This window comes from Molothrus ater, chromosome 3 (genome assembly GCF_012460135.2).
Source record: "Molothrus ater isolate BHLD 08-10-18 breed brown headed cowbird chromosome 3, BPBGC_Mater_1.1, whole genome shotgun sequence".
Lineage (NCBI taxonomy): Eukaryota > Metazoa > Chordata > Aves > Passeriformes > Icteridae > Molothrus > Molothrus ater.
The window spans coordinates 111,936,826-111,954,837 of record NC_050480.2 but is presented as its reverse complement, the minus strand read 5'-3'; the positions used below and the strand labels follow the sequence as shown (position 1 = coordinate 111,954,837).

General features: G+C 47.4%; 1 protein-coding gene across 5 annotated transcripts in view; it reads left to right on the top strand.

The window, feature by feature from the left end:
• EXTL3 (exostosin like glycosyltransferase 3) overlaps window positions 1-18,012 on the top strand; it is a 147,212-nt gene that overhangs the window by 62,625 nt on the left and 66,575 nt on the right. Inside the window, exon 3 of one of the 5 annotated variants that reach the window (XM_036379654.2) lies at window positions 11,097-11,231. The exons of 3 other annotated variants lie outside the window; for them this stretch is intronic. The gene's annotated coding sequence lies outside the window, so the exon portion shown is untranslated. Of the gene's footprint in view, window positions 1-11,096; window positions 11,232-11,718; window positions 11,766-18,012 lie in introns of those variants that run through there. One more of the 5 variants, XM_036379657.2, reaches the window with a different exon arrangement.

Below are 18,012 nucleotides of genomic sequence, written 5' to 3'. Positions count from 1 at the left end.
TATGTAGATACTTTTTTTAAAGAAAGGACTTGCACGGAGATAGCAGCCACAGGACACCTGAATCTTTCAGAGAAAGAGAATTTATTGCCCTCTTATCAGAGAAATGAACTTCTTCCCACCTCGAAGGTGCTGTCAGGATTCAGAGGAAGAAGCTGAGGATGACCAGACAGAATCCTGTGTTTGAATGGAATTTATGCATCATGGATGAGGTGTATGAATATGCAACAGGCTGTTGTTTTTAAGGGTTAATCCTTTGTTAATGTGTGTCCTTGTTCGGGCTTATTTTGCCCAGAAAAAGGTACCCAGACGTCCATAACTCTTTGTTTTTACTGTCTCATATTGTCCTAATTCAAATTGTTCAAATTATTGTTACTCTAATTGTACTACTATTTTTATAATCATTTTATTACTTTGAAACTTTTAAAATTTTCAAAACAGGTGACTGGCGTTTTTCACAGATAGCAAATAGAGCAGCTATTTGATCAGAGCTTGTTTCTGTAACCCTGAGCTCTGGTTGTGAGCAGCTCTGTGCCCTAATGACCCTCCCAGCTATGGGTGAGTGGAGCAGGATGAGCATCCAGGGGAGTTACTGAGTTCTGCCCCTGCACTGGGAGCCAAACTGCTTCTCCAGCGTGTGTCATCCTGTGGTTTTATTGCTGAAAGATGGGGCTCCCACTCCCTCTCTTAAGGGACTTTTTGATGTTCCAGCAGAGCTTCATCACCTGAAGAAAGCTCAGAATTACATCTGTGAAACTGTAATGTTGTCACAGAAGCACAGCCTTGTGTATCATTGGCAGATATTTCCTCTCTCTCCAAGTACCCCCAGCCATCAGTGTGTGCTCCTTTTTTAGCTGCTATTCACTCTGGGACTCTTCTCTTCCTGGAGCAGAGGTGATCAACAAGTGAGTTTGTCATCATTTGTTTCCTTACATATTCCTTAATTACTGCACTTGAGAGATTTTTCCTTTCCCTCCCTCAGTTTGTCTCATTGTAAGCCTTTTTTGGGGCTGGGTTTAATTGGTGAGCTGTGTCTCAGGAACTTCAGCTGGTCTTCAGAAATCCATTCCTAGTGTCAGACCTCTTCTCTGTCTGCCTGCCCCAGTGGCCTTTTCTCTTTATTTTGAGCAAACTGGCATTTTTAAAGCCAATTGAATTATTCCCCCCCACCTCTGGGCCATTTTTTTCCCTGAACTGCTATGATTGATTCCATCCACTCCCTTTAAGCAGCCCTTTTCATTTAGCAGAGTCAACACAGTAAAACGAACTTGGAAAACAGCTTTCTTACTCCTTAATATTTCAAACTCCCCAGCCTCCCATTTTTAGTTTATTTTAACAGAAACCTCCTCTGGAAATCTTTTGTTGGAGGATTTTATCTCGTTTGATGGCTGGCTCTGGGCTCCAGCACTCAACACACGTTTAATGGCCTTAAGCATCATCTAATGCTTCCCATTCCCAGGATCTGGGGGCCTTAGACAGCTCAACACTCTCAGCTCTGGAAATGCAACCATCTGGGAGGTTAATTGGTAAAAAAAACAATTATTGACAGGAAGAGCAGCATCAGTCTGGGAGCAGAAAGTTGGGCTGAGGGTGCTGGGGGGTTCATGTCTCATCTGCATTTGGATACACAGGCAAATTAATCAGAATTCAGCTTCTCAGGTTTGATTGTTTGAAGTTTATGAAATTTAGTTCTTGCTCTGAATTAAATTTGCCTGAAGGTTTGTCTTAATTTACTTCCAGAGGTAAAATTAAGGTAATTGGAAAGAAGGTCACTTTTGCAAATAGAGGTTTTGTATTGTTGGACTAATTGACTTGGATTAATACCTTTTTACCTAAAAATAGAGTAATTTTCACTAAGTGAAGTCAGAGCTGGGGCAGGACCCAAGTATTCTTGCTGTTTTCAAAGGGATTCTGATTTACTTTGATTTATTCCCCATTTCTGTGGTGGCTGGGTCCTGAGTGTTTGTCACTGACCCTGGGCTCCTGTGTGTTGTGCACAGCAAATCCACCCCATCACCAAGGAAAGTCTGCCTTCCCTGAGAAATAAAATGCTTGAGTCTTGCAGAGCAGTTTTAATTGAAAATTTATTTTAAAGCAAGCAGTGTTTTTTATCTGGCACAGTAAAGTAGTAAAGAAGAAAAGCTCCCTGGATGCTTGTAGGAAATGTCAGTTTTTGTTTTTAATTTTATTCTTTCTGAAATCTCTAATGAAAACAACATTTCTGTGCAATGTAAAGGTTTTAAAGACAGTCCAAATGAAAGCTTGGGCAGCTTTTCACGGATCTGTTTTCCTATGGAAAATGCTTCTTCCTTGTGGATGTAATAAAGGCTGAAAAATCTTGCTTACAATTTGATTCTCAGATTTCAGTGCAAGTCTGCTTTAAACCTCTTGAATCTACACACATAATTCATCCTCCTGGCAAAAGCTCTGGTGCTGATTTTCCTTGCAAAATCAATAAACAGAGATAAAGAGGGAAGAGATGTGCTGAGATCCTTGAGCGAAGGGGTGTGCTGCTGCTTTTGCAGGTACTTGGGAGAAATGAAATTTAAGGCAATTTCCTCATCTCAAGCTGCTGTTCTTTTTTGTAGGTATTGACTTTTAAATCTTGTTCCTTCTCCAGTTCCTGCAAGGAGAGGAACACTTGCACTGAGCTGAACTCGAGCAGATGGTGTTGGAAAAGTGTGAGCAGGAGAGAGGGACCTGCCACTGCTTTCAAGCACAGACTAAACTCAATTTCTCTCTGTGAAAGCCCCTCTTAACATTAGACCTTGGCTATTTTACCTTGAGTATCATCCTTTCCACTTGAATTGCAGTACTGCAGTTTAATTGTAATAAATTACCAAGCTTAAATGTGGTGAAATGGTGTTTCAAAAGCTTGGATTTTGCCTGCCTGATATTTGGCTATGGCTAGCTCTGATTGGCATCAGGAATTACTGTCTGGGCATTGAATTCAGCACAGTGGACAATCATAAAATCCCAGACTGGTTTGGGGTGGAAGGAACCTTAAAGTTCATCCTGCTCCACTTTCCACTGTCCCAGGTTGCTCCAAGCCCCATCCAGCCTGGCCTTGGACATTCCCAGGGATCCAGGGGCAGCCACAGCTTCTCTGGGAATTCTGTGCCAGGGCCTCCCCACCCTCACAGCTGAGAATTCCTCCCCAGTATCCCATTGAAATCTGCCCTCTCTCAGCCCAAAGCCTGTCCCCCTTGTCCTGTCACCTCATGCCTTTGCAAAATGTCCTTTTCCAGCTCTCCTGTAAGGCCCCCTTGGTTATCTGTACTGATAAGGGATGGACATTGTGCTGGCTCTTAGCACTTCTTCGGTCTTGGGTTGGTTTCAGAGAGGTTTGGGGAAGAAAAAAAGCATTGGCTTAATTTCTTTCCCTTCCCTTCCCTTCCCTTCCCTTCCCTTCCCTTCCCTTCCCTTCCCTTCCCTTCCCTTCCCTTCCCTTCCCTTCCCTTCCCTTCCCTTCCCTTCCCTTCCCTTCCCTTCCCTTCCCTTCCCTTCCCTTCCCTTCCCTTCCCTTCCCTTCCCTTCCCTTCCCTTCCCTTCCCTTCCCTTCCCTTCCCTTCCCTTCCCTTCCCTTCCCTTCCCTTCCCCCCTTTCCTTTTTCCCTTTCTTTCTCTCTTTCTTCTCTTTCTCTCTTTCTTTCTTTAAGCCAGAAGGTTTCTTTGGGCTCACTGGAAGCCCAAAGCTGCTTCCCTTGGAGCTGAGGTGTCTCAGGGTGATGCTGGAATATGCAGAGCAGAGAGAGAGCTTGAAGTGTCTCCAGAAGTGCTCAAAGAAGGAGATTTCTCAGATCTTTTCCAGTAGAAAGTGTTTTAGTCACTGATGGTGGCTTTTGGCAGGACCTTTGCAGTGAGGGCTCTTTCATCTCATGGTGGGATCAGAGTGGGACAGGCAGTCCATGGAGTCTGTCTGGTGCCATGGGGAGCAATTGCTGCTCTTGGGGGAGGATGTGAAGCCACTTCACATCTTCTCTGCTGAGGATTTGGTGTATTCCTGCTAGAATTCCATCAGCAGGGGCACTGGAGGGTTTTCCCCAAAGAAACTTTTACCTGCACTGTCCCCTCCATATCCACCCCCAGGCCTCTCCCTGGATGCTGTCTGGGAGCAGCTCTGGATGTCACTGGTGAGCGCTGTCAGCCAAGCTGTGACATTCCTGCCCTATCCCACCTGGCACAGCCTGGACATGATCCCACAGTTAAACTTCCAGCCCCAAAATCAGAACAACTTGGTCCCAGGTGCAAGGTCCTGCCAAGCAGAACCTGGACACGATCCCACAGTTAAATTTCCAGCTCCAAAATCAGAACACCCTGGTCCCAGCTCTCTTTTCACACATTCCCCAGCCTATCCCATTTCCTGATCCTTATCTTGGACTGTTTGGGTTCACTCTGGCTTGGTTTAACTCACTATTATGGGTACAACCCCTGGGTTTAGTCCTTGTCCCTGTCATTTAATATCTGATTATTGTGTCACCTCTCTGTGTGGGAACTGAGCCCTTCCAGGTGAGGGACATTTCTCCAGGATGGTGCCCATGGACCATGTTCTTAGGGTCATCTCTATTCACACTAATATTGGCAGGAAATTTGCTGATAATAAATAATTGGTGTTCCCATGGCAGGGTTGGCCCTTTTCTAATTTTTCTTGTCTGACTTGACTATGAAAGTGTTAAAGTGTCAGAGGCTTTCTCTGTAGTCCTTTCTGGAACCTCAAAACTGTAATTTTGTCACAACACAGGACCTCTCTGTGATTGGTCTTTATGCTAACATGCCAAATTCCCTCCTCTGCCAATGGGAATTAAATTAAACCATGGGAAATCCAAACTACTTCAGCAAAAAACTCCAATTTCTGGTCACGGGGTGGTTCAGGGTGGGTGGGGCAGCAGTGCTGATGGAAGTCTGCACCATCCAAGGGCTCCCTCAGCACAAGATGCTAAAATCAGCAGCAAAAGAGAGATAATTGGCTGTATATTTCTCAATTTGTGTGGTTTTAATCCATTCAATCATTTACAAAATGCAGTCCCAGGTGGTTTAAGGTTTATGGGGAGGGAGAACAAGGCTGCTTTCTCTTGGTGAGCAAAGAAATTCAAAAGCAATAGGTTGCCTTAGGTGGTACCTCACTAACTCTATTTCTTCATCCCATGGCTACAACTTCAGACTTTACAAAAACTGGTGGTTGGGTTTTTTTAGGGGTTTTGTTTTAGGGTTTTTTTTTTTTTTAGGAGAAATCCAAGACAAATATTGAAACATCTTAGGTATTCATATTTGAGGCATGTCAAACATCTCGTCTTGGCAGAACCAGGCACACTACATAAAAGTGTAATAAAATAGATATTTTGCTCCTGTCTACTGTGACTATGAAATTCCCATTTCAATTTCACTTTTTTTTGAACAAAACAGTACCTTTTAATGTTTAATCCAGATCTGTAAGGGATGCTGAGCTTTCAAGTTCATGTGCACCTTTCCTGGCTGGGATGTCTCATTCTAAGGATGTGGGACTCTGTGGGCTGTGACAGTGGAAGCAAGGAACTGGTTTTATTTCTTTAGTGCTTCTTCACAGTTTCTGCAGGCTGCAAGTGCCTCCTTCCAGAAGCAACATAAAATCAAAAGGAGATCTGAGGTTTTCAGTGTTGTGGTTCTTCTCTTTGCACAGCTGGTGCTTCTCAGAGATGTTTCAGATGGGGAAGTGAAACCCCCAGCTTTTATCTGTAGAGTGCTGTGTGTTGATTGCTTGAAGTATTGCAAACTCCCAAGTAGTTAAGTGAAATTTCCAGGAAATTACCATTATTTAGGTCAGCTAAGTGCCTTTGAGATGCCTTTTGTGCGTATCTGTTTCTTGTTGCGGCCATGCTTCAGAAAAAAGAAATGCAGCTGAAAGAGCAAACTGCTTTGTTTGTGGCAGGATCATGGAATGGTTGGGGTGGGAAGGGACCTGACAGATCTCATTTCAAACCCCTGCCATGGCCAGGGACACCTTCCACTGTCCCAGGCTGCTCCTTGGACACTGCCAGGGATCCAGGGGCAGCCACACCTTCTCTGGGAATTCTATTCCAGGGTTTCCCCACCCTCCCAGGGAACAACTCCTTCCCAATATCCCATCCATCCCTGCCCTCTGGCAATGGGAGGCCATTCCCTGTGTCCTGTCCCTCCATCCCTTGTCCCCAGTCCCTCTCCAGCTCTCCTGGAGCCCCTTTAGGCTCTGGAAGGGGCTCTGAGCTCTCCTGGAGCCTTCTCCTCTCAAGGTGAGCACCCCCAGCTGATCCAATTCCCACCATCCTCAAAACTTTGGTTTCTTCTGTGAAGTTTCCCAGGTTATGTTTTAGTGCAAGGGAAATGGCCTCAAGTTGCACCAGGGGATATTTAAGTTACATATGAGGAGGGGAAAAATCATCGAAAGGTTTGTAGAGTATTGGAACAGCTGCTCAGAGCAGGGCTGGAGTCACTAAAAATGGGTGTCCTCTTGTTCTGTCACTGGGCAGCACTGACAGAACCAGAGGACACAGTCTCAAGCTGCATCAGGGAAGGTACAGGTTGGATATTAGGAAAAAGTTTTTCACAGAAAGAATAATAAAGTACTGGAATGTTCTTCCCAGGGAGGTGGCAGAATCACCATCTCTGGATGTGTTTCAAAAAAGACTGGACATGGCACTTGGTGCTGTGCTCTAGTTGAGGTGTTAGGGCATAGGTGATCTTAGAGGTCTCTTCCAACCTCATCATTCTGTGATTCTGTGATTCTGTGTGGATGTGGCACTTGAGGACACGGTTTAGTGGTGACTCTGGTGATGCTGGTTGATGGTTGGACTTGATGATCTTGGAAAACTTTTCCAACCTTAATGATTCCAGGATGGTGTGAAACCCAGCAGAGCCTTTGGAGAAGTCTGTGCTGTGTGAAGTGTGTGGCACAAAATTAAATCAGACAAGGTGCTCCCCCCGTGCCGTGGGCAATGGAGTGTTGGAATTGAAGGCAGCAGGGTGTTAATGGCAGAGCTGCCTGTCCCTGCCTGGCTTGGTGGCACCTTGGAGCACTCCTGCCAAACACCATCAGTGTCACATCTCCAGGAGATCAGGGGGTGGAGGCTCTGGCAGCTGGGAGCGTTTATTCCATGAGCACTGTCTGTAGTGCTTGTTCTCTGTGGTGACTCTGCCTTTGGTGCTGGGATGAGGCACGAGGGTTTAGGAGAATCCAGGACTGAGTGGAGCTCTCAGGGTTCAAGTTCTGCCTCCCTGGCTTGGAGTGACCCCCATGGGCCACCAAGGGTGTGCTTCCCTAAGTTGGAATGATCCCCATGAATCACCAAGGCCATGTCTCCCTGCATTGGAATGATCCCCATGAATCACCAAGGCTATGTCTCCCTGATGTGCAGTGACCCCCATGAGCCACCAAGGCCATGTCTCCCTAAGTTGGAATGATCTCCATGAGCCACCAAGGCCATGTCTCCCTAAGTTGGAATGATCTCCATGAGCCACCAAGGCCATGCTTCCCTGGCTCCCTCCCATGAGCCACCAAGGCCTGGCTCAGAGTGACCCCCACAAGCCACCAAGGCCTGGCTCAGTGACCTCCACGAGCCACCAAGGCTGTGTCTCCCTAAGTTGGAGTGACCCCCATGGGCCACCAAGGCCTGGCTCAGAGTGATCTCCACAGGCCACCAAGGCTGTGTCTCCCTAACTTGGAGTGATCCCCATGAGCAGCCAAGGCCAGGCTCAGAGTGATCCCACGAATCACCAAGGCCATATCTCTTTAACTTGGAGTGACCCCCATAAGCCACCAAGGCCATGTCTCCCTAACTTGGAATGACCCCCATGAGCCACCAAGGCCTGGCTCAGAGAAATCCCCACAGGCCACCAAGGCCATGTCTTACTAACATGGAGTGATCCCCATGAGCCACCCAGGCTGTGCCTCCCTAAGTTGAAGTGACCCCAGGAGCCACCAAGGCTGTGTCTCCCTAACTTGGAGTGATCCTCATGAGCAACCAAGGCCTGGCTCAGAGTGATCCCTACGAGCCACCAAGGCCATGTCTCCCTAGCTTGGAGTGACCCCCAGGAGCCACCAAGGCCGTGCCTCGCTGCCCATGGCAGATCCATGGAGGCTCAGGGAAGCAGGGCTGGGCTCTCTGTGAACAAATGGCTCATTTGCATGGTGGGCTCACATGTTTGCAGAGTCTGTTTTGGGCTGGAAAGTGCTCAGCTTCACTTTCTGGTGAGCAGGTGTTTGGCAAGGAAGGAGCCATCACACCATCAGCTGGGAGAGAGGAGGAATCTGCTCCCTGAGTGTTGATTCAGAAGTCATGGCTGCTGTTCAGGAAACTTTTATTGAAAGAGTTTTCTGAAGTTCTTCCCTTGAAATTGAAACGAGACACCTGCTGGGCTCCCACTCTTGTGCTTGTAACTCCCTTCTTCCCTGGGAGAAATCCTGACTCCTGTCAGGAGTTCTGCAGAGCCACAAGGTCCCTCCTGAGCCTCCTTTTCTCCAGGCTGAGCCCCTTTCCCAGCTCCCTCAGCCCCTCCTGGTGCTCCAGCCCCTTCCCCAGCTCTGTTCCCATCCCTGGACACACTCCAGCCCTCAATGTCCTTGTGAGGGGCTCAGAAGTGTCCCCAGGGCTGGAGGTGCCTCAGCAGTGCCAGGCACAGAGGGACCATCACCGCCCTGGTCCTGCTGGCCGCACTATTAAATTGATAATTAAATTAGTCACTGTTGCCTTGTCTCTTAGTTACTGTGGAGTTCTCATTTATCTTTTTGGTGCTTGCAAGGTTTCCTTTAGGACTGAATTTCTGGACATGACTCAAAATAAAGCCACAACTCCAGATTTGATTCAGACCTCAGCAGGTGCCCTGAAGGGATTCTCGGGCTCTGTGGTGATTTTTGCTCATCCTGGTATATCCTGTTTGTATCTGGTGTGTTCCTGAGTTGCCAAATGGATGAGTTTAGGCTCTTTTGCTCTTTTTTTCCTGACTCCATGGATCCCTGAGGTGATGGCTGTGGCTGGAGCTGTGGGACTCTGTGTGGGCTCTTCCTCCTCAGCATTCCCACGTCCCTGTCTGTAGGTTTTGTTTGGATTGGCAAATGGGAATTACCATTTTTTTAAAACACTCCTGCAGCTTTGCAAGCTTTCATCCTGAAAAAATGAAGCCTGTCTGCCCTTTCCTTCTGGAATGATTACAGAAAGGTTTTAGCTTTAGGGAGCATATTGGACAGAAGCTGCTGTTGGAAGGCAGAGGTGCAAATGGGATTTCCTAAACGCTGCCTTGCTCCAGCTCTGCCCTTGTGTAACACAGTGGCAAAAATAGCAGCTCTTTCTGGGAAAACTGGAGCACTCTTGGAAGGTCCCACCTGTTCTGTGCTCCTTAGAGTTCCTTTATGTTCCTTACAGTGCATTTTCCAGAGGGATTTTGGCACTCTGGGAGCTGGGCACGGCAGCAGCCATGGAGCTGGGGCTGTTGCCTTTTTCTGTGGCCCTTTTGTGGGGATAAGTAGGTCAGTGGCACCAGTGCTGCTCGTGACACTTCCCCCTGAAAGCAGAGCAGAGCTCTGGGGCTGTGTCCTGGCCTCTTGCTTTATTCAGGGTTACGTGTTTGGCCTTCAAACTGGCCCAGGGTGATGACTCCGGTCTGCTGCTGTGGCACTGCCTTTCCTCTGAGGCTCTGAGCCCCTCATCCCACAGCACAAACAGGCTGAGGGACTCAGGGGATCCCTGTGCTGCTGCTGGGTCTGGGTATGGAAAGGTGATGGGAGAAAATGCTGGCAAGGGCTTCCCATTTCTACCGCAGCCTTTTATTCCAGATTAGCCCACGCTGCTTCCCCGGTGGTGAAGCCCCTGTGAAGGGTTAATACATTGTCTCAGCAATTTAGAGTTGATGTGGAGTGAGTTTTGGACTGGAGTTCTGTTATTCATTGTTTTGGCCTTCATTTTGAGGACCTCAAAGCATTTTACAAAGAACTATCCCTGCTCTGGAAAACCAGCAGAAGGTCCTGGGTACTGGAATATGTTCTCTTCCAAACAAAAACCCCAAACTTCAGAGCTACATGGCTGAAGGGTCAGCACCCTTTCCTCCTTCCTTTCATTCTTTTATTGTGTTTAACTTGTGGGTGTTCAATGCCTTTTTTTAAATTATTTTTTTAATGCTTCCAGTTTGAGTTTTTGTATGTTGCTGGCATTTCTTGCTCCCGTGCTCAGATTTTATTTCAGTCAGAGCTATGAAATAGTTGAAGTCAGACCAGCACAAGATGATTAATTTTTCCTGTCTCCCAAGATCATCTTTGGAGACTATCAAGACATATGTTCTCAAATAGACTCCCTGGTAGCGTGGGGGTTATGGGAATGGCTGAGCAAGGCTGTGCCCTTTCCTTCCTGTAAAACTTGGGATGGTTGGAAGATGCCAATCAATCAATTTTGTGTAGTGCTTACATCTTTTGCTCAAAACAAATTTGCAAGATGCCTTACATCCTGCTGAACAGGAAGTAGCTTTTGCTTATATTTCTCCTCTCAGCTGCTATTTGTGACCCATGAGCTCCCTGGTGAATTCCCAAGGAATGCTGCGAGCCAGGGAACAGGAGCAGAATTCCCTGAGGTTGTTCAGAAGGGTCTGAGGCACAGCTGGGAACCAAACCCCACACCCTGCCCTTGCCTTAACTACTGTACAAGAATTTCCTCCTCCTGTGCCTCTAATAGAAACTGCAGGGCCAAATGAAGTGGGCAGATTGTAATCACTGCTGCTGAGTTATCCCAGCGGTGGAATTACTGCAGCCCTCTGCTTTTCCCTACTAATTTGGAAAGTTTGCTGCCTCTTCCCTCCCCCCCTTCCCTCCCAGAGCTCCACCTTGCCACATTCCAGGCTCTGCCTTGTGGGAAAAAGAGCCCGAATGACCAGAAAGAGCCCAGATGTTGTGGCTGGGGGCAGGAAGCACAAGTCAGCTCTGCCTGATTTGTGAAGCTAAAAATAGTGAGAGCATTAATACAAATTTCTTCTTTCAGCTGGCTGGGCAGCCTGGCCTCTCCAGAGGCATCTTCCTTGTGGGAGTCCTGAGCACAGGGAGCAGGGCAGGCAGCTCGTTAGATTAATTCCTCAGTGCCTTGGTTCCTTGTTTTATTTGCATTACAGGAGTGCCTGCAGGCCTGAGTGCAGCTGTGTGAGCCTAAAGATGCTCGGGATGAATTTCAGAGTAAGGAAACGTAGTGAGTGACAGGGAGGGGACAGAACCTGCAGCCACGTGGCACCGACAGCAATAAACCTGGGGTGAGTTGTTTATTTTCTGTTACCAGCACAGCGAATGCCTTCAGCTCTTCCCCAGGCTCCTCACTGGGAGCTGTGGGATGCCTGGTGGATAATTGGGAAAAGCAGGCACTGTCCCCTTCCTGAAGCAGTACAGGAGGGTGGTTGCTTGGGATGGTCTGTCTGCATGGTGAATGTCCTGCACAACCTTCCAGAGTCACTCTAAATCCCCTTTTCAGTGATTTCATGTCAGGAAAAGCCAGTGGGAGAGCACATTTGGGCATCTGGGGGACTGGGGAGTGTCTGGACAGCATTTTCCAGCCTTATGGGTGGGGAGGGTAGGAACAACGTGATCAAAGTGGCTTTTGTTCCCTGCAGCATAGATTATAGTAATGTTGCTATGGCCACAAATCTCCCTCAAATTGCTGCAGACAATTCATGAATTTCCTTTTTTATTACATCCTAACACTGAAAACCAGCGAGGCTGCCAGAAACCTCTCTCAGGGAAATCTGTAACCGCTGGAGATGTCAGGAGCTGCAGGAGGGGCTGGAATACAGGTAGTGTGAATATTGCTGTACTGGGGGATGCTGTAAAAAGGGAATCTCTTGTTGCTGGAACTTTGGGATTATTTTGAGGTGAAGTAATTAAATTAACCCAAAATATCTAGCTGCTCACTTTGATCCCATGACTCCTGATTAATTAGTTATTCCCATCTCCAGGGTAATTGGAGTACCAGCATGCCTGAGTCATAGGCAGTGCAGCCCTGTAAGCTTTATCCTGTTTTGCTTCCTTTCCCAAGGAAGCTGTGTGGTCAGGAGAGCCTCACCTGGCACAGCAGTGGGAGATCCCTGGCTGGGAGATCCCTGGCAGTGCTTCCTGCTGCTGCTGCAGCACATGGGAAGTTTTATTTTTTCCTCCTGTTTGTAGCTTTGCTCGCTCACAAAGGAGCAGAATTCGGGTGCTCTGAGCACTGGGGGTGAGGGATTTGTGATTGGTTTCTTTCTGGTTTATGTCAGGCTGTACATCTTGTGTGAAATCACTCATCAGAAACTCTTGTCTTTGTGGGCAGAGAGGGAGGGAGAGGGGAGGAAGTCGGTTTAGGTTGCAGCAGAGCTTTCTCACCCCACAGCTCCCTGTGAATTGGTCTGTGGGGGTTCTCTCAGGGCTTGGGGAACAGGGCTGTGAACAAGACTCCTAAACACCACTTGGTCACTGCCTTCTGTGGCCCTGGGCAAGTCATTTAGCTCTCTCTTGCTTAAATTAGCCTAATTAGTGCCTTTAAGGTATCTCAAATTTCTGGTAATTGTTGCTTCTGGTTGTACACCAAGGCAGTGACCAAGAGCCCTGGGCATGTTCAGCCTGGTTCCCTGTTGGTCTGCAGCCAAATAAACATCAAAACTCCTTTTGCTGTTTGATGTGGCAGCTTGGAGGTGATGCCTGAGCTTAGAATCCCAGAGGTTTGGGCTGGAGGGACCTTAAAGCTCATCTCATTCCACCCCCTGCCATGAGCAGGGACACCTTCCACTGTCCCAGGTTGCTCCAGCCTGGCCTGGGACACTTCCAGAGGTGGGGCAGCCACAGCTTCACCCAAAGCATGGCTGTGGCCATTCCAGCACTCAGATTGTACTCCTGTGACCTTGTTTGAAAATCAAACCTCATGTTATTTTCATCCATTTGTTAGTTTGATCCCCGTTGAAACCCATCCTTGGTCCTTGTCCTCTTCTGGATCATGGGGTAGATTTTTTGGTTCCATGTGACAGAGCACGAGCTTTTCTCTTCATTTCACAGGCTGAGATTCACATTTTGTGTGTCTGCATTTTGTATTATTTGAGGAACTGCCAGATTTATGCTTATTAAATATGATGGAACCTTTCTGTCCAAGAGTAGAAATCACAGAAACACAGGATTTGGGTTTTCAGGGACCCTAAAGATGGAGTTCCAACCCCCTCCCCTGGGCAGGTTGTGCCTTTCAAGTGTCTGGGTAAAGCCCAGCCAGTGTTTTGGTTCTTTCATATTTATGGTTTATTCTTCTTGGGCTGCCTGGTTTTTGTGGGTATTGTGGGTCTCTTGTGTAGTGCTTCAGCAAGGATCAGCATTTTGGGGTGACTCTACACAAAGCTCAGGGAGAAATCCTGATGATTCACTGGAGCCTCCTGGAGCACTTCTGTGAGGAGACAGAGAAGGACAAATGTGTAGGAGCTCAGAAATGGAATAAGGATTGTGGTGGAGATGGAAGAAAGGAGGGAAGTGTCCTGGAGGAGGAATGGGGGATGAGGTGACACATTCAGTTTGTGGGCAGAGGCCATACACCCTCATTTCATTCTCTTTTTTTCTCCTGTGTTTTTTACTTCCTTCTCGTGCACTGCACCCGCACTTTTCGTTAATTTCTAAGAAGAGAAATAAAATACTGAAACTGTTTTGGCAGCTTCAAAAGCAGGAAATCCACATTACTGTGGTGTGGCTTTATCAGCCCCTTCTCACACTGGTGGCCTGAGCTTTTCCACCCTCAAGTGCCCTTCCCATGGCACAGTGAGCTCAGACTGGGCTGCTGGGCCTCTCTGAGCTCCATGTCTGGCTGGAGAAATCCAGACTATCCAGAATGGATGGGCTTGGACAGCTCCAGCACCCACTGACCTGCTCAGTGCAGTTCTGATGTCCCACATCCATGGTGAATTCTCATGTTCACCCCACACATGGTCTTGTAACTGATTGAGCAGAAAGATTTATGTTCAGGGGAAGTCATAAATGAGCTCTTTAGTGTGCTAAATGTTAGTGTGATGTTTTTCTTCTCCAGAACTGGAATGCTTGGCACAAGAAGGATGTGGATCTCTTAGAGTGGGTCCAGAGGAGGCCATGGAGATGCTCCAAGGCTGGAGCCCCTCTGCTCTGGAGCCAGGCTGGGAGAGCTGGGGGTGCTCACCTGGAGAGGAGAAGGATCCAGGGAGAGCTCAGAGCCCCTTCAAGGGCTAAAGGGGCTCCAGGAGAGCTGGAGAGGGACTGGGGACAAGGGATGGAGGGACAGGACACAGGGAATGGCTTCCCAGTGCCAGAGGGAAGGGATGGATGGGAATTTGGGAAGGAATTGTTCCCTGGGAGGGTGGTGAGGCCCTGGAATAGAATTCCCAGAGCAGCTGTGGCTGTCCCTGGATCCCTGGCAGTGTCCAAGGCCAGGCTGGGACAGGCCTTGGAGCATCCTGGGACAGTGGAAGGTGTCCCTGCCCATGGCAGGGAGTTGATTTTTTAAGAGTCTCCTACAAGATGATCTTTCAGGTCCCTTCAACCCAGACCATTCTGTGATGATTTGAGGTGTCACAAATGTGTGTCAAATGCGGGTCCTTTGTAGTCTCTCTGGCCACATTTTGCAGAGGACACAGCATGCAGCAAACAGCACACGTGGCTCCAGGTATGTTCCCTGTGAGAGGGATGGATCCATCCTCTGGTGTAGGGAATTCTCTGTCATGCAGCAGGTGGAATGTGCTGCTTCTCACCCAGAACTTGCTGATTTTTCCTCTCCTTCTTTTTCACGGAATTCTTCACTTCCAGGCTTGGGTGGGCTCAGGAGCTTTGTCATAAAAAGCTTCCAGCTCTAATCCCTCAGTGTGCCATCAAAACACAGATAAAAAATGCTACAGTTCCTCCTTGGTGTGTGTGTGGAGGCAGAGAGGGGCTGGGAGGTGGATTTTTGGAGGAAGGACTGTGTGGAAATCTTTGCCAATTCCATTCCTGTAATCTGTGTTTAACATTCTTGTTCTGTGCTTCAGCCCCTCACCTTTAACTGCAGAGCTCTGAGATTGCTTATCTGAAAGAGATGGAGGTTCATTATGTTAATTGGCTCTGAAATGACTGCAGCAAATATCAGTAATTGGTATTATTATTCTGCTCTTGTTGTGGCCTAGGGTTTCCAGGGAGCAGAAGTGAATATGGAAACCTGCTCTTTGTGCTGTGCTTGCTGTCAGAACCTCACGTGAGGCTGGGGTTTCAAGAGCTGTTCAGTGATTCTGGTAGCAAAGAGTGGGACTGGTGACATGGAGAGGGGAAAGATCCCTGCTCAGAAATGTTTGTGTTTAATCCCAGCTCCAGGAGAGCCCCCTGCAACGACTGAGGGGAGTCAAAACTGTGAATGCAGCAAAGACACGGCCACTTGCCTGATGAACTATGGATGTGTGGCTGGAAAATTGATTTCAGGAGGGAGCAAGCGTGGAATAAACTGGTGCTGCCACTCCTGACTGTGCTGCCTAAAATTGTTTGGAGAAGGGATAACTCCTCCTGGCATGGTGTGTCTGCCTGCTGCTGACAGCACTATTTCTACCCAGTTATGAGATGGTTTTTCCTCAAAACTCTTCTCTCCCAGCTCTCTGCTTTGTCCAGAATGGTTTTGTCCCTCATGAGGCAGAGTGGAGCTTTCCTGCTGGTGCTGACAGGAGTGAGCTGGGGCATAACTTGATCCTCTCTAAGCTGCAAAGCAGAGCAGCATTTTGGTAATTTGCTCTAATGGGATCTCTGTGCTCAGCAGAATTTGTAATGTCAGTTGGGATTTGGTGTGGATGGGAGGACATCAGAAACAAGGGAGAGTGGCTGGATAATTCCTCCTGAGGGGCAACAGTGGGGCAGCTCTGATCCCTCTGTGAGCAGGGACAGGACACAGGGAGTGGCTGGAGCCAGGAATGTCCAACCTAACCCAGGAAGGTTTAGGTTGGATATTAGGAAAAGGTTCTTCCCCCAGAGGGTATCAGGCACTGGAACAGCTCCCCAGGGAATGGGCACAGCCCAGAAGCTGCCAGAGCTCCAGGAGAGTTTGGACAATGCTCTCAGGGATGCACAGTTGGTATTGTTGGGGTGTCTGTGCAGAGCCAGGATTGGATTGAGATCCTTGAGGTCCAACCCATGATATTCTATGATTCTATAATGGATGAGGAATTTAAGAAATTCGGGGTAGGAGGCAGAAGCTGGAGTAAGGACAGCATTAGCAGGTAAGAGATCAGCTCCACAGGCAGGAAATGAGAGTGCTGGTGTTCACAGGGGTCCCAGGATGGGGGAAGAGATGAGAATGTTGACTCCATGTTTCAGAAGGCTTGATTTCTTATTTTATGATATATATTATATTAAAAATATACTAAAAGACTAGAAGCAAGGATTTCATCAGAATGCTGACTAAGAATAGAAAAGGGATGATAACAAAGGCTTGTGACTGACGCAGACAGTCCAGACAGCTGGGCTGTGATTGGCCATTAATTAGAAACAACCCCATGAGACCAATCCCAGATGCACCTGTTGCATTCCACAGCAGCAGATAATCAATGCTTACATTTTGTCCCTGAGGCCTCTCAGCTTCTCAGGAGAAAAAAATCCTAAGGAAAGGATTTTTCATCAAACATGTCTGTGAGAAATGAGAGTGAAGGAAATGTGAAACTGCTTCTAGTTCCTTTCTTTCTAAGCCCATCTGTTTGTTTCCACTCTGTTCCCAGGTCATCCCTAGGGGTCTGGCTCTGGCAGAGGGCTGGAGGGTGACCTGCTGAGGAGTGCTGGGCTGCTGTTGAGCCATGGATAGCCATGACTGGGATATGGCCAGGACACCCAGGAGGGGTTTGGGAGAGGGATGTGGCCATCCTGACTGGAGGGAGAGTAAACCATGCTCAGTGTGAAAAACGCCAATCACTTGTTTTGAAAATTTTAAAAGTTTCATAGTAATAAAATGGTTATAAAAATAGTAATACAATTAGAGTAATAATAATTTGGACAATCTGAATTAGGACAATATGAGACAATAAATACAAAGAGTTATGGACGTCAGGGTACCTTTTTCTGGGCAGCAGGAGCCTGAAAAAGGACACACAATAACAAAGGATTAACCTCTAAAAGCAACAGCCTGCTGCATATTCATACACCTCATCCATGATGCATAAATTCCATTCAAACACAGGATTCTGTCTGGTCATCCTCAGCTTCTTCCTCTGAATCCTGACAGCGCCTTCGAGGTAGAAGAAGTTCGTTTCTTCTGATAAGAGGGCAATAAATTCTTTTTCTCTGAAAGATTCAGGTGTCCTGTGGCTGCTATCTCAGTGCAAGTCCTTTCTTTAAAAAAAGTGTCTTACATAGCATGGTTTCTATTTGAACATTTTTTTATAACCTAAAACTGGATTTACCACACTCCTTAAGAGAATGAATCCAGCATTACTTTCTAACACAACACATCTAATATTCATTTGAATATTTGTGAAAAGCCAATAATAAAATACATGCATTTTTCACACTCTGTGTGTAGAGCACAGGAGTTATTCCTTCTGCATCGTGGAAGAGCAGGTGTTTGTAACGATTCCCCTCCTGTTCCCTCCTGTCCTGTAGCAGCCAGGCTGGAAGTTACCAAGGGAGTTGCTTTTTCCATCCCTGGGGTCCTGTAATCAAGCCCCAACTACATTTGTCCAGACCAAATCACAAATACCTGAGGGTATTTGTATTATAATAGCTGTAAATCAAGCCAGGTGCTGATTGCACTTTTACCCTCATCTACAGCTCCAAGCATCCTGGTTTCTTCTCCCTGCTTTTCCAAGCATTAGTTTGCTTGACAACACCAGATCTGCATCACCTATCCAGCACTGGAATCACTGCTGATGCTCATTAAAAGCTGAGTTCCACTTTTGGAGGTGCTGTGAGTTGGGAAGAGTGTTAGAGCCATGTTACAGCTGTATGGGATACTTAAAAAGAATGGAAAATACTGATTTGCAGAAGGAGAGCTGCTTGGAGGCAGTGGATGAGAACATGGTGGGCAAGGGAATCCTTTTTTTCTCTCCAGCTGCCTCCTGGATG